Here is a 17,031-nt window from a genome sequence, read left to right as displayed (position 1 = left end):
GGAGAGAGAGAGAGAGAGAGAGAGAGAGAGAGAGAGAGAGAGAGAGAGAGAGAGAGAGAGAGAGAGAGAGAGAATTTATTATGTGTCAGGCACTGTGCTAATATAAACACACTAAAGACAATCCCTACCCTCGTGAAATTTATATTGGACGGCACAAGACTTTCTGGTGAGGAAATGAAGAAAAATCTAGGTTGATTTGAGGTGTGAGCAATCTTCCTGTAACACATTTCTGCTACTGGGAATTTATTTATATTACAAATTTATCAGATGGATAACTAGGATCACTAACTGAAACAATGTATGATGATCAACTGTGAATGACTTAAATGCCATTAGCAACACAAGGATCCAATACAACTCCTAGGGACTCATGAAGAAAAGGCTATCCACTACCATAGAAGGAATTAATGAATTCTAGATAGATTGAAGTTTACCATCCTTCATTTTATTTCCTCTATGAATTTTTCTCTAGTGTGATATGTATCTTCTTTCACAACATGACAAACATGGAATTATGAATTGTATGATAACACTCACACAACCTATTTCATATGAGCTGCCATTTCTGGGAGGAGGAAAGGAGAGAACATGAATCACAAGAAGTCAGAAAGTGATTATTAAAATGTTATCTACATGTAAAAAAAAGAATAACTAGAATCAAGTTCAAAATCTTGATGCTTACTCCTGACTTTCAGTGTATCTCTAATCTATTTGGGTAATATATAGGTGTTCTTCTCTATTTGTCCCTTAGCTTTCTGGAAAATAATCTCTAAATTCCATACTCAGCATCCTCACTTTACCCTTTGGGTCTTATCAAGTGGAACAAAAGATGAAAAGAATCAGAACCCTAGGTTGTTCATTTCTCTTTTATACAGTAGATTCTTTAAAAAGTATTATTCAAAATTAAATATGAATGTCCAAAAGTTATGTCATATGCAAGAACTAGACTTTTATTACATAATAAAAATAATTACAATTGTTATAAGAGAAAAAATTAAGAATTGGAACTATTGTCCAACAATTAAAAACAGCACTATAATGTTTATTCTGTTCACCATTGTTTTTCTTTTTTCATAGGCTTTCTTTACTCTTTCAATTTTTAAAAGTGATAGTAGACCAATAATGAAGCAGCTTAGTGGAGTACTGAGCCTAATTAGGAAGACCTTAATTCAAATCTGGCCTCAGAACCTTGCTAGCTATTTGACACTGGGTTCTTCATTGGAGAAGGAAATGGCAAAACACTTAAGTATATTGGCCAGGAAAAGTGGACAGAGCATAGATAAAATAAAATACTTTGGAGTAAACCTGTGAAAACAAACCAATGAACTACATGAACATAATAATAAAACACTTTTTACAGAAATAAAGTCAGATCTAAATAAATGGATAAATACTAATTGTTTATGGATGGTCTGGGTCAAAATAATTAAAATGACAATCCTACCTAAACTAATCTACTCATTAAATGACATCTCAATTAAATTACCAAAAATTATTATATTGAGTTAGGAAAAAGAATTAAATTCATTTAGAAAAATAAGAGGTAAAAATATCAAGAAATTACTGGGAAAAATGTAAAGGAAGAAGGAGGTCTAGCAGAGCCAGATTTTAATTTGTATTCTAAAAAAGTAATTATCAAAACTATCTGTACTGGCTAAGAAACAGAAAGGTAGACAAATGGAACAGAATAGATCTATAACAAACAGATGTAAAAGATTATAGTAACCTGATGTTTGATAAAAAACAAATAAGTTGTCTCCTTTCTAAGACAAGTTCTGTCACTTATTGCAGGAATGACTGTATCTTGTAAACTTCAAGCAACCTTCCAAAGTTTGACAAAGGAAGGGAGAAGCCTTCCAAACTTTGTGCTGAGGCACACAGCCATTTTATTGGAATTAAGTTCCAGGTGCATAGGACCAAAATATGAAAAACCACAGGGTGCCTTATATGGAGCCAGTAACTAAGCATGAGGGACAATTCACCTGCTCCCTTACCAGATGCTACCCTTCTCTCTGACCAAAACCTTGAGATGCTGCTTCTGCGGGAACATAAGCTTAAGAGGCCACTAACAGCTTTGGAAAGAGTATTTTCTTTCCAAAACTAGGTAGCCAAGTTCCTAATGTTTTATTGGATGCAAAAAGAACTAAGAATAACAAATTTAGCTTTGGGGCAAAAGGAAAATTGCATTTCAGAGTTATAGGGAAGAGGGGAAAAAGTTCAAACCCCAATGGATAACAGTCTATTCTAGTTATTGAGAGAAACATTTAGCCACATACTTTTGAGAGGCATTAAAAAATAACATAACTTAATTTAATGACCAACATTACACTTTCCAAAAATACACTGAAAGTACTTGGTTATGGACTGGTCCAATAGCCCTGCTAATGGATATTCCCCAAATCTCTGACTCTAAGGGCCAGAACAATCATTAAATTATACTACATGAGAAAGCCTTCCTAAAATATCACATGCATATAGAGGAATAATAGAAAGTAGAGCTTCAGATCTTTGCTCTATGCATACCACCATATCTATAGAGGAAGAAAGAAAGGAAGGAAGCAAGAAAGGGAGTAATGGGCAGAGAAGGAAACAAGAGGGGGAAGAGATTTAATTGTGTCTGTTTTGTTCATGTTCTTTTTCTTGACCTTGGTCAAGGACATAAAAACAATGAAAAGAAAAATCAAATACCCTAAAACAGTTTTGTCAGACTTATAGCTACCTGTAATAGCTTTCAGTATTGTCAGAGCCTTATTCTAAGCAAACAACTAATAATTCTAGTTTTTGTCACTTGAATCTATGTATATTTAAAAGGTTACCTTTTGGGGGCAGCTGGGTAGCTCAGTGGAGTGAGAGTCAGGCCTAGAGACGGGAGGTCCTAGGTTCAAACCCGGCCTTAGCCACTTCCCAGCTGTGTGACCCTGGGCAAGTCACTTGACCCCCATTGCCCACCCTTACCACTCTTCCACCTATGAGACAATATACCGAAGTATAAGGGTTTAAAAAAAAGTTTACCTTTCATTTAATTAAGTTTATGAGCACATGTATTCAACATATGCATTTTATATGTGTTTATGGAAATGAAATAGTTTTGTGGATAAAGTGCCAACCTCAGATTGTAGAAGAATCAAGCTCAAGTCCCATTTCTGAGGCACTATAACTGTGGTCAAGTCATTTAACCTCCCCCCCCCCCCAATGCCTCAGGGTTTTATTACTTAGATTCAGATAAATTAATGTGCATCAGTGGAAGAAGTTTTCATACCAGTGTGTACCTTACACAGATTAAATAAGAGCTTCAGACTGTTTATATACAAATTTCTGTATATAAACACATATACGTGTTGGTATATGTATCTATCTATGTATCTATCTATGTATCTATGTATCTATGTATCTATGTATCTATCTATCTATCTATCTATCTATCTATCTATCTATCTATCTATCTATCTATCTATTTATCTGTGTCTGTCTGTCTATCTATCCATCCATCATCCATCCATCCATCTATCTATCTGTCTGTCTGTCTATCTATCATCCATCTATCTATCTATCTATCTATCTATCTATCTATCTATCTATCTATTTATCTGTGTCTGTCTGTCTATCTATCCATCCATCATCCATCCATCCATCTATCTATCTGTCTGTCTGTCTATCTATCATCCATCTATCTATCTATCTATCTATCTATCTATCTATCTATCTATCTATCTATCTAATCTATCCATCTCCCAGGGAAGGATTTCTGTATCTATCAAAGGAGATTCTATCAGCAGATGCTTTGCAATTTATATAATCTCAGAGTTTGGTAGTACACTAAAAGGTGAAGTGATCTTCCTGTCCAGAGTCACAAGATCAGTATGTCAGATTTGGGACTTGTCTCTAGTTTTTCCTAATATGCCAGCTCAGGTATCTACTATATTATAATATATCATGTAGACAGAGATATTTTATACCCCAACACACACATTATACCAAAGTATGTATACATTAACTTTCAAGAATGTCAAACTTAAATCCACTAGGAACCCAAGCTCCATAGAGTTTGTGTCATTTCCAAAGTCACATAGTATCTGTGTCTTAGACCTGTATCTCCCAGTGCAGAGTCCAGTGCTCTCTGTCTCCTATACCATGCTACTTCTTATTAAGTGATGCTTTTAGATAAGTATTAAAAGATTAGTAAAATAGTTTAAATAGGAATAACATATCTATTAAAACACAACTGAGAAATTATAAACTGTCCTCTTTAAATCGTTCCTTTGCCACATGCTTATTTTTAAAGAATTCATCAATCATAGAATCATGCCATCCCATAATTATTTCCTCCATAACAATATCCTCTTCGATTCATTATGGAGGGCTATATCTTCAGCTATGATGTTCTTCCTACCATTTTACTGATACTATGATAGCACTCAAATGTTGTAATAATGGACCAAGGCAGAAAATTGATCTTATCTATTCAGCTGCCTTGATTTTAGTTCCCAGTTTCAGGAACATGAAGGACTAAAACAAATGACAGTGATCATGAGATCATTTCAGGTAGAAATATATGAAAAATTATCCTCAAAGATTTTTAAAGTATACAATTTTTCTTTTTATTCTTTAAAATGTTAAAAACTGATAAAATGAAAATTTGAGTAACCAGTGAAACACTAGCACAATCAAAATTTAACAGAATGCACATGGTAAGCTCTGGCTCAGAAAAAGAATATTTTCTATCTTATATTTGGAAACAAGATTTATAAATGTTTATACTGGAGACCCTGCAGTGATAGAAGGTGAATGCATCTTAGTAATATTCTATATGCAAATGTGGTTGTACAAAGAATTCCTTTTTGACAGTGATCTTGTAATCACACTTGATTTGTACTTTATATGCTACATTCAAGTTCTGAATTATCAGAGCCAGGGAATAAAAAAATTCTTAATGTATTTCTATTATTAACTGTTCAATGGCATTCAATTTTTAAGTTCTTGTAGAAAAATTTAGGTAAGTGATTTGGTTTCGTATAATTAGATTGATAAGTTCTGTATGTAGCTGGAAACAATTTTATATAACTTTATTATAACTAGTCATTGGGTCCCACTATGTGACACTTTCCTAAGAGAGCACCATTTAGATGAAGAACCTGGAACATACTTTTTCTTTATGTTTCACATAGAATAAAAAAGACCTGAGATCTCAAAATACCAGTCATAAAGCATTTCAAACCTTGAAAATATTTTAGTTCAAGCTATCTTCCTCAGTGCAGTAGTAGGCTAGAGAATTTTAGTACCTATTTAAACTGTTTTGTAATTTTTTTCCTATTGTAGTTCTGACCTTCACAAACAAAATAGACAGAGAGAGAAAGACAGAAAGAAAGAGAGAGAGAAAGAGAGAGAGAGAGAGAAAGGAAATGAGTAGGAGAGAGGAAATATTTAAGACAAGTTTTTAAAAAAAGACAACTATGGATAGAAGTAAAGCTGATTTAATGATTTCATATACGGAATAAATGATAATGTTTCTTATAGGTAAGATAATAAATTAAAGACTTACAATTTATCTTGATGCACTGTTATTACTATTGCTTTTGAATGAAGAACTAAGTGCTTTCTTTTTTCCCCAGTGCCAATCATACATTTTATAAGGGCAGCCTGGCAAGATAGGTTGAGAGCTAACCTCAAATTTAGTGAGTTTTGTGTACAAAACTCAAATCCAACACTTAATGACTGTGTAACACTTAGCAAGTCACTTAATATCTATGCCTCAAGTAACACTCTATGACTACAAGTTGCCCAAAAATGTGCCTATCTTCAATGGGTAGACAGAATTTACTAAGCAAATGAAGTCATGGTTTTAATAGTTAACCTTAACCTTATAGATCCTCTCTTAAATGCATTTTAGTACTTTGGTACTCATGCAACTTTGGTACCCATCATTAATTCACTCCAGAAGATAGGTCAAGTCCAAAAACTTGGGAGTAACAAATGACTTTTCCCCATATGGAATAATGTCAATCGAAATAATTGGTTCCAGACACACAGAAAATGCAGATTTTATATGGTGTTATATGCATTAATGGAGTTGTATTTTACTAAATACACATTAATAAGACGCAGGTATAAAAATTAGATCAAATAAAATAATTTTAACTTAATTTTACTTGTATTGGGATGTGTTCATAGTGTAACAGGATGATGGGGAGGAGAAATGTTATTGTCTGGAAGAGGAGTCCCCTTCCAAAATATCTGAGGGCAACTGCCCTTCAGGAGTTCTTTCTCTTTCTCTTTTCTATTCTTTATAACCACTGAACTGTGTTTGAGATTCACCCAGGTGTAAGCTTCACAAAAAACCTATTCAATGATGTTTGTTTTTATGTTCATTTTAAAATTCTTCTAAATTGGGAAGTGGTCTAGTTGTTTAACAAACTTACAATTCTGCTTGTAGCAAAGAGATATGTTTTTAACAAAGTTCTGTACTTCCACCCATTTTGTACACATTTCCTTGATGAATGAAATGGAGACATCCTTCTCTGCACACTGCTCACCTGAAGAAAATTCCTGTGCCACTAGCTGTTGCTGCATCTTTTGAATTTATTATAGCTCCTCAGTGTTGAGTTACTTTTTATGCTCCTGAACTAATATCTGATTCTTTGTTTCGGCTTGCCCAGGTATATGCTTCCTGAAATCATAATGCCAACAAGTTCTAAAAAGCACATCAAGCGCCAAACATCAAATACTGAGACAATTATTGCTTCCAAAATGTGTTAAATAACAAATTTCATGTGTTTTTTGACTATATACATTTTTAAAGTCACTTGAACCAATGATTATTTTATTAAAGAACTAGATCTACCCTTTATTTTATTTTATTTGGAATAATAATTTTGCTATTTAGTTGTTCTATTTCACAGCATTATTTGGGAACTTATTTTTCCTTTTAAGAAAGTCTGAGACAAACAAAAGAAAACTACATTATAAATGTCTAGTTACATAGACCTGCGAGGGTCCAAGATGATTGATTATACTCATCTACTTAAAGGAAAAGAATGAAAATTTGATAATTTTCCAAGACAACTTGGCAAGTGATTGCCACAATGAAGAAAATGGTATCTGCATTGCTGATAAAGGTTCAACTTGGACTTTGGATGAGGCAAATCAGATCTACAAGTGGGGCTTAGCTCAGTTTGTTGCTTGTCTGTACCATGAAAACATTAGGCAGAGAACTGGAAGCAAACAGAATCAACCACGTTTTTTTCTTCCTCCTGATTACCCACAGTCACATAGTCATAACTGAATGACTGCAGGCTAAGCAGATTTGAATTACTAAAGACCTACCACATAGAGTTTATGTTAAGACTTCAGAACTTCTGCTGCTTGAAAGCTGCATTTCCTTTATCTTTCTCTCTCAGTACTCAAGAGAGTGGCCTGTAAATAATAGGCACTCAATTAATGCTTGTTCATGTAGTTGAAGATATTCAGGAAGAAGCCTTTGGTCTCTTTGCTGTAGATTATCTTTTTTTGTCATCTGAGGTAAGCATTCGATTTTTCTGTCAGGTAAGCATGTGTACCTGCCAAAAGGTTTCTGAACTCTCCCTAATGAAATTTACTAATTTCTAATGAGTCTGATTTGAGTAGCTAATTGAGTGATTTCTAATCATTTTGGAATTTGTTTTATTTGATAAATCTTATGTATTATTTAAGTCCTCAATATTCCTTGATGTATTTGATGCATTTTACTGTTATAAATACAAATTAGCTTTCTTTTCTATTTTTGTCTTCAATGATGCCACATTCAATAGTTCTCCTCTTATCTCTATGATCTTTATAATAAACTATGAGGTAGGTAATATGGGTAGTTAGCTTTCTCATGTCCTCTGCTATTTGTTTTCTTCCTGATCATTTTAGTACCTTTTCTCTAAGGGACTAGTTTTTATATTGTCTATTCCTATACTTTCCCCCTTCTCAAGCTCACTTAACATAACAAATTAACTATCACCTCTGTACAGATAAATCCAGAACACATTATTTCTAGCTTTTCCCCCTCTCTTTTCCATTTCATTATATAGACCCACATTTCATACTTTTTTGAAAATAATCTACCTGGATAATAAAATTAATTCCTGGCATTTATCTAGCACTTTAAAGTGCACAAATACTTGAACTCATTTAACTTAATAGCAGTTTTTCTATTTTAAAAAATCTAGAAAATTTAGCAAGAAAAAAATGATAAACAATATAATATGGAGGCAATAAAACTAATATCACCTAAGACTACATGCAGTCAGTCATATAGTGTCTTTGATAAAAGTCTTTTCTTAGGCATTGTCGGGCTATAGTCAAAGTACTATGTTCAGTCATTGCCTCTGAATTTTAGATAAAAAATGATAAATTAGAAGTTCTATTGGATGGAGACAATGATGGTGAATAATCCTGTTTATACTTTATGTGGATTCAATACAAGAACTTACATATGATTAGCCTAGAGAAAAGAACACTTAGGAGGATACATAAGCATAGAATCACACATTTAGAACTAGAGTAGACTTGGTGGTTATGTAGTTCAAGACATCCATTTTATTAATAAGGAAATCCAATATCAGCAGATTAAGTGACTTGTCAGTGTTTTGTGTCATTTGGAATTGTCATAAACCCTGGGAGACTACAACTCCCAGGACTCCTTTCTACAAATTCCCCTGACAACTCCCACTTCCTTTGTGGGAGGTGATGGAGAAAGTATAAAAGAGAAAGTTTGGTTCCTTTTCTCTCTCTCTACCCAGGAAGGTCTACTCTAGAGCCCAGCCCCGAGGCTCTTGGATCCTGAGCTCTCTCTTATGGGGCCTTTTCCCCTTTCTATCTACCTCCTAGTTTTTCCTAGACTTTCCCTTTTCTAATTAAAATAAAACCTAGCTATTCTAAACCCTAAAGTTGCTCTCAGATCTTTTATTTGACCCCAAAGTGCTTTGATCAATTTCCCCTGCCAGGGGCTAGGGGATACCTTCCTTTCCCTTCCTCTATCTTCCTCTCTCCTTTCTCCCATCCAATCCATCCTTCCCTTCTTCTAATCCTCCTTCCTTCATCCCTAATCCTCCTCTCAGTTTACAAGACTCATAAATAGCAGAATTGGGATTTTAATGTAATTTTTAATGTAATGTCCTCTGTCTTCAAATTCTTGAAGGGAAGTTATGTGGGAGAGAGATTACACATGTTCCATATGTTTTGTTTGGCCTCAGGGAGTAGAATTAGTTGCTACTAGTATTTCAGAGTCCAATTTAGCATTTATTTAAGGGAAAGGTTCCAATATATAAAGGTGGAATGGGATGTCCTAGGAAGAAGAAAGTATCCCTTCATTTGAAGTCTTTAAAAAAAAAAAGTAATTGAACTAAATGCTATCTCCTGCCACCTCTGACTCAGATTCTATCATTCTATAATCTTCTCAATAAACTTGTGAGGTAGGTACTACAGGCTATTGTTCCTATTTCACAGAGAAGGAAACTGAGGATAAAGAGAGATATGTGTCTTTCCCAGTCATAAAGCTAGTAAATGTCAGAGATGGTTTGTAGTCAGGCATCGCTTAATTCTAATTCTATTCTAGGACCTCTCAAGCTATTTCCAGACTGCCTTGACTCAATTTATAATGTCTGGATTGGAGCTTTTTTCTATGAATCTCTCTCAATTTTTATGTATAAGGGCATCATTTTGCTTCTTAGAATTTTGCATGTGCAAGTGTTATCCTTAATCCTCTCCACCCCCAGAAATGTAAATTAATCACTATTGCTTTATGTTTTAATGATTTATTCCTTTGGAAAAGCACAATTGGCAGGTATTAACAAATGATTTGTACAGGATTTGAAATGCAGAGTATGGATATTTCAAAGAGGCATCCAGAGGGTAAAAAGGTTGTGACAAAATCTGGAGACAAATATAGTTAGCTAATTCTTAGAAAAAGATTTCTTTTTAGCTAGGGTTTAATCTGCCTTTAATTTTAACTCCTTTCTTAAGCTTCTGACATGGCCGAATACCACCAATTACAGTCCATGTTCAATTTTTTTCCAGGAATGATTAGGGTATTATATAGAATAAGTACATTTATAATATGCTGAGGTTCCATGAATTTCTCACCATAGGGAATTCCAATGGGAAAATTCTTTCAACCAACATTTGCCAATCCCTTTATGATTTAGTAGATGAGTCCTAGAACCTTGCCTGAGGCATTCAGAAAGTTAGTGATTTGCCCAGGGTCACAGGGCTATGAAGTGTCATTTGCAAATTTTGAATTCAGATATTCTTGAATCTAAGCCTAGCATTCATCTATTATACCATAATAACCTCTGAACTTCTTTAAGAAAGTAAACATGCATTGAAAAATCTATAATTCCTGGAATTCAAAAGTACGAAAATAAACTCACTAAAATAGAAACAGCATAAAGTCAAAACAAAAAAAATACCTATATATTTCTCATTAACTGCTTTCTCCAAGTTAAACCTTGTACCTATGCAGAAAAATTAAGAAATGTCTTCTTTATCATCCTTGTTCCCAAGTAGTAGAAAGAAATGTTTCAGAAGATATCAGGCACTTAATAACAGATTTAAAAAAAAGAACTCCTTCTTTTGTGGACCAGCTTGTTTTTATAGTTATATGTTCCTCTTTTCAGTTTATACTCTAGATACTTCATCATTGACTTCTCATAAATAGTTCTGATCTAACAACCTAAAATGCCTCCAGCAGGCTGTGTCTCCAAAATGGAACTGCTTTCATTCCTTTTTCCTTTCCTTTATTATTTTTTACACTACTCCTTGTGAACATTTGGCAACTTATTAATGGGTCAGTGTACTCTGAAACACTTAAATGAATTCTTCCATTCGAACTATTCATTACATGATAATCACGACCTAGTGCACAGCTCTGATCAATACAAATGAACAGGGTTGCTGTAAAACAGCCTGTCTAACCAGGGAGGGTAATCCACCATTTTACAGATTTGAAGAGCCAATCAATTAAATGCTGGATAAGGTCAAATACTATTGATTGAAGATTCAATGAAATCTTTCTTACATTCCTTTTTTTGGATTTTTCTTCTGATCTGAGTATGATTTCCTTAAAATTCATCCCCCCCACCAGTGGTTGGCACTTATAAACTAAGAAAATGAGTGGTCTTAGTACAACATAATGATTCATTGACACTGAAATCAATATTATAATAAAACCCTAAAGCCCTAAAAGATTGAAAAAAAAATAATATTAATAGTCAAACATCTACAACATTTTAAAAAGTACAATTTAAGAGGGGCCTAGATCTAGCTAGACATATTAGTTAATATATCAACATACACACCTACTTACAATTACTCTGTTAATATTTAAAACAACATAGCAGAAGGAAGTAACTAATTATCTGTTTACCCATATCATTACTTACCTACTTGATTTTAAGCATTGTTTCAGACTGCTTTTTGGCATAATTATTAATTTTCATATCATAAGTGTTACATGTTTTGCTTTTTTGCTATAATTCTTTTAAACATGTTTTCTAGCACCTTCAGCTATACCTTGAAGATTGGTGATCTTTGCTGAATGCAATCATAACAATGTAATGCAACTCTAGTTTGCATATCCTCTCTTAATGCTACAAATGTTTTGCTGTTTAGTTTGTTTTTGTTTTTGTTTTTTGTTTTTTTTGTAAACAGTCCCTATCTAAAACAATGTATTTTGGAGCTCCAATGGAACTTGAGTTGATGCTTTTTATGTGTCCTCATCTATCTGAAGATAGATGGATTTCCTGCTTATATTTTTATCTCACTGTCTCCAGAAAGTAGTAAATAGAAAACTGGAAATATCACACATTTGGAAAAATGCCACCTGGCATAATTGGGCACTAGGTGGCTAACTAAATATTGTGAACAGAAACAACTGGCAAAATAGAAAATTCACTTGTTAGAATCCAGCAGTACATCTGAGCTTCACATTTAAGAGGAAAACAAAATGTTTGCCTTATGGATCACTATGATAATATTTAAATGCCAGTTACCTTCTTTCCCTATCTTTCTCACTTATGTAACCAAACCCATTTGCATCCTTTTATGAGTTCCTTTTAACTTTTGCTACTAAGGACTTAGAAAAAGAAATATTTAAAAATAGGTTCTCTGTGATTTTACTGAAGAAGAATTATTCTATTAGTAGGAGCTATCTTTGGGAAACGAGTTTTTTTAATTGCAGCAGGAAGAAAGTTCAAGACAAAGTAAAAAAAAAATTAATAGCATTTTCATGTCACAGCAATCTTTTAAAAGAAATGCAGTGTTTCCATCTCAGGTTTCTAAGATAAAGGCATATGTTTTCAAAATAAGAAATATGATACCATCAGAAGAGATTTCATTCAGTTCTTGCCTAATTTGAGAGTATGGATATTTTCATCAAATATTAAAGACAAAAACAGCTTTTTAAAGGAAAAAATTAAAATATTTTATTTACTCTGTGAGCATGAGATAGAAAGGTGGAAAATGGATTTATAATGTGGTCAACGAGAGTGAACATCAAACCAAACATCTTCAGACAGAAAGTTTAAGGGAAAAGAGAGTTTACTTGCTACCACAAATCTAAATAAACTCAATCAGATTAGTCTGCCTTTAACATGGGGTGTATTCTAATTTATATCAAAAATGTAATCAATTTGGGGAAAGGGAAGTCCAAGAAGTTAAAATACAGGTAAACCTATTCCTTGTGTTTTAGGTTTGGTTGCAAATGTTCCCTAATTCAACCCTCCATTTGCCAATTCTGTTCTAGCTATGTAAAAAATGCCATTGTTCTTTCTCAAATCAGAAACTTTCTACATTCACTATTGAGCTGAATGAAATCAAACATACAAATATTTCACCTTAAAAACAAGGGCATAGGGACAGCTACATGGCTCATTAGATAGAGAGAGAAACCTAGAGACAGAAGGTCCTGGGCTCCAATCTGCCTCCAGATACTTCTTACCTTTGTGAGCCTTGGCAAGTCACTTAACCCCAATTGCCTAGCATTTACTGCTGTTCTGCCTAACAATCAATAATGGTTAAAAAATATGAAGGGCATAAATTTATCAAATGCAAGTGACTAAAATCTTTATCAAATATTTTTGAGAAGTTCTAGTTCCAAAATAGATATGACAATCTAGTAAAGAAAATGCTTTTATGTAACGGATTTTAGGCTTACTATAGAAATGCTAATAAATCATTCACATAACAATCATGGGAAAAAAGAGATGGAAATGGGTTATGCCTTGATTAGAGTTCCAACAGATATTTCAGATGCTTTGCTTTTAATTAAAACAATGCTGAGGTACCACCTCACACCTAGCAGAATGGCCAATATGGCTGGAAAGGAAAGTGATAAATGTTGGAGAGGATGTGGCAAAATTGGGACATTAATACATTTTGGTGGAGTTGTGAATTGGTCCAACCATTCTAGAGGGTAATTTGGAATTATGTACAAAGGGCTTTAAAAGAATTCCTGCCCTTTGATGCAGCCATATCATTGCTATGTATGTACCCCAAAGAGATAATAAGGAAAAATACTTTTACAAAAACATTTATAGCTGTGCTCTTTATGGTGGCAAAAAAAATGGAAAATGAGGGAATGTCCTTCAATTGGGGAATGGCTGAACAAATTGTGGTATCTGTTGGTGATGGAATGCTATTGTGCTCAAAGGAATAAAGAATGGAGGAATTCCATGTGAACTGGTACGACCTCCAAGAATTGATGCAGAGCGAAAGGAGCAGAACCAGGAGACTGATACATTATGGCAGAATTGGATGTAATGGGCATTTCTACTATTAGCAATGCGATGACCCAGGACAATCCGCAGGTACTTATCAGAAAAAAATGCTATACACATTCAGAGAAAGAACTGTGAGAAGAGAAATGCAGAAGAAAAACACATTATAGATCATGTGTTTCTATGGGGATATGATTAGGGTTTTGATGTTAAAAGATCACTCTACTGAAAATATGAATAATATGGAAATAGGTTTCAAACAATGATATATGTATAACACAATGAAATTGCTTGTCAGCTCTGGGAAGGTGGAGGGAAGAAGGGTTGGAAACATCATGAATCATGGAGCCATGGAAAAATATTCTAAATAAATTAAAAAAAGAAAGAAAAAATGCTTTGCTTTTTCTTAGAAGACTAGGAACATTTCTAGACAGACACAAATTATAGAAACAGAGAGCTCTTCCAGCATTTGGAAACCTTCCTTGTTCTCCAAAAATATTTTTGGTCCAAAAGATAAGATCCTTCTCCTATTCCCATTTCATCACATCCATTAAGTCTTTCCACCAACTTTTGCCTTGACTGACCCAAAGTCCCACAGTTCATGTACAGCCACTTCTCTCTGCCAAATTTTCATTCCAACATTTCTAATTAAGAATTAAATTAAATAAAATAATCATATTATATGCAGATATATAATATGATAATCATGTTAGTCATTAAAGATAAAAGATAGAAATGAAACACTGTCCTCAAGGAGCTAACATTCTGCATCCTAGCCCTGCCTTAGAAACTAATTGCGTGGCCTTGAATAAGTTTAAGCCTCATTTTCCTTATTTGATTAATGAAGACAATAGCACCTAACTTACAGAGTTATTTTAGGATTAAATAATTTTTGCAAAGCATTTTGCAAACCTTAGAGAGCTATAAGAATACTAGCTATTATTACTACAAATGTCTAACTTTGGGGCCAGACTGGGAAAGAAGATTTTGTGGTTGGGGATGTATATTAAATACAAGGAAGCATAGAGAAGAGAAGAGATGTAGAAGAGGTGGTTTAAGGGAGAAATTCTTGTGCCTGATAGAACATGGACAGCTGGGAAGATTAATGTCCATATAAATAATATTGGATATATGCATGAGTTCTCAGAGTCCTTGGCTTTTCTAAACAGTGGGAAGGCAAATCCTTCCTGGCCCCAAACTCTCATTACACACAAATCCTCACCTAATAGAAGACATAGAGCTAGGTGCTTTTGAATGGGTCAAAAACCATTAAAATTAAAAAATTAAAAAATTAAAAACCAGACTGCTATAAGTCTTGTGAGCTTTTTAAGACCTGTTTTTCTTCTTGACTTCTGCATTCTTGGGCTCAGGACATTCAGGAGGATCATCATCAAGATGGCAATTGCTGAAGCTTTTTGGAATTCCCAAAGATTTTTAATTCTAGAATCTTGACAATGAAGAAAGGTGCTTATGAGAGCAATGTAGAGTTTTCTTGGGAAAGAAATATGAGAATTACTGTTAGGCTGTTTATTATGGTTGGAATAATGGCATAGGCTCCCTCAAACACTCTCAAGCTAAACAATCCAACTCCTAGGAAGGATTAAAAAGAATTAAATACAATAAAATGGCAAAGAGTGAGTCCAGTGAGGATACTCATTTCTTCTCTTTCTTTTCTCCTTAAATCAACATGGAGGCAAAGGGAAAGAAAATCTGTTGATTTTTGAGGGCATCAGTAAATGGCCTAAACCCGTTAAAATGCACATCTAATTCTCTGGTAATTTATGTTATTCTGTATTAATTCACTGTAACAATGAAGTGCTATCCAAAATCAGTACACTAGGCCAGGGCAAAGTTGCATTCACCTCCTCTGTTGCTACTTATATGCATCTGAATGGCACCAGTAGAAATTACTCAAACCTTCCATGTAGGTCCACTGTAGATGTTTGCTATACTCACTGGGTATCTATCCTTCTTTTCTTCCCTGGTTTCTCATAAAAGCTGTTCCTAATCCTTTTCTTCTTCTCTAATTCCTATACTAATCCCTCTTCTTCTCTTTCTTCCTACTTTATCTAGAGAATAGAAGCTTTCTGACCAAAGATTGCACTTTTCCCCACTTCTAGACATTAAAATCCATTCTGTATCATTCTCAATTCTTTCTTCCACTATTCTAGCTATTAAATTTGCTGATAACAGCATACTGACTAATCAGAGATTAGTCAAACCTTGCCTTGAAGACCTCTATTGATAAGAAATTCCTTAACTCCCATTCTACTATTTTTTTTTAAAATCCTTAACTTCTGTGTATTGGCTCCTTGGTGGAAGAGTGGTAAAGGTGGGCAATGGGGGTCAAGTGACTTGCCCAGGGTCACACAGCTGGGATTTGTCTGAGGCCAGATCTGAACCTAGGACCTCCTGTCTCTAGGCCTGACTCTCAATCCACTGAGCTACCCAGCTGCCCCTCCCATTCTACTATTGTATAATTCTGTTAAAAGTTGTTTGTTTTTTTTTTTTTTGTCTTAGAATTATTTACTCATTGCTCAGTTTTAAACCTTCTGACAACTATTAGGATAAATCTAGCAACTCTTCCACAAAATAATCACTGTTCTCAAGCAATAGGGAACTTCAAAACTCTGGGGTAGGCATTTTTCCCTATATTTACTCAATATCAACATATTTTAATGTTTTTTGTCTTTGGCGCTCTCATAGGCCTTCTTGACAATGTCCCTAGAATGGTTCACACTTTACAGGTCATGCTCCAAGACCAGAAAGATATTTCTTCCTCTGGCTTTTCAAGTGATTTATTCATTAGTTTTAGATTTGGGATTCCTTTACTTACCCCTCTGAAAATATCATTGTTAGGCTAACTTGAAAACTCTTACTAGAATGCACTGGCTATTTCTGTCCACAAAGATTATTTCCTCAACTATTTCATAAATTTGGGATTGGGAATCAGGTTCTGTGTGTTGGGACTACAACGCTATACCATATGAGGCTGGCTTTCCCCATCTACTTTCAACCCTAAGCATCTTCTAAGACTAATAAATATTCTGACTCTGACATTGTAGTTTTAGGGTACCTTGCCTCTTCTTTTCTCAAATTAAGTAAGCTTAGGAGAAAGATTCTTAGGTAAAAGTATTTAGGGCACCTATCATTTCTCTTTGATTCTAGTTCTAGTCACATTTAGTACTCTGTAAATAATAATAATAACATTTATATTGCACTTAACTATATATATGTATATGTATACATATATATATATATATATATATATATATATATATATATATATATATAT

This window comes from Gracilinanus agilis, chromosome 3 (assembly GCF_016433145.1).
Source record: "Gracilinanus agilis isolate LMUSP501 chromosome 3, AgileGrace, whole genome shotgun sequence".
Classification (NCBI taxonomy): domain Eukaryota; kingdom Metazoa; phylum Chordata; class Mammalia; order Didelphimorphia; family Didelphidae; genus Gracilinanus; species Gracilinanus agilis.
Note: the sequence above shows the minus strand (reverse complement) of the source record.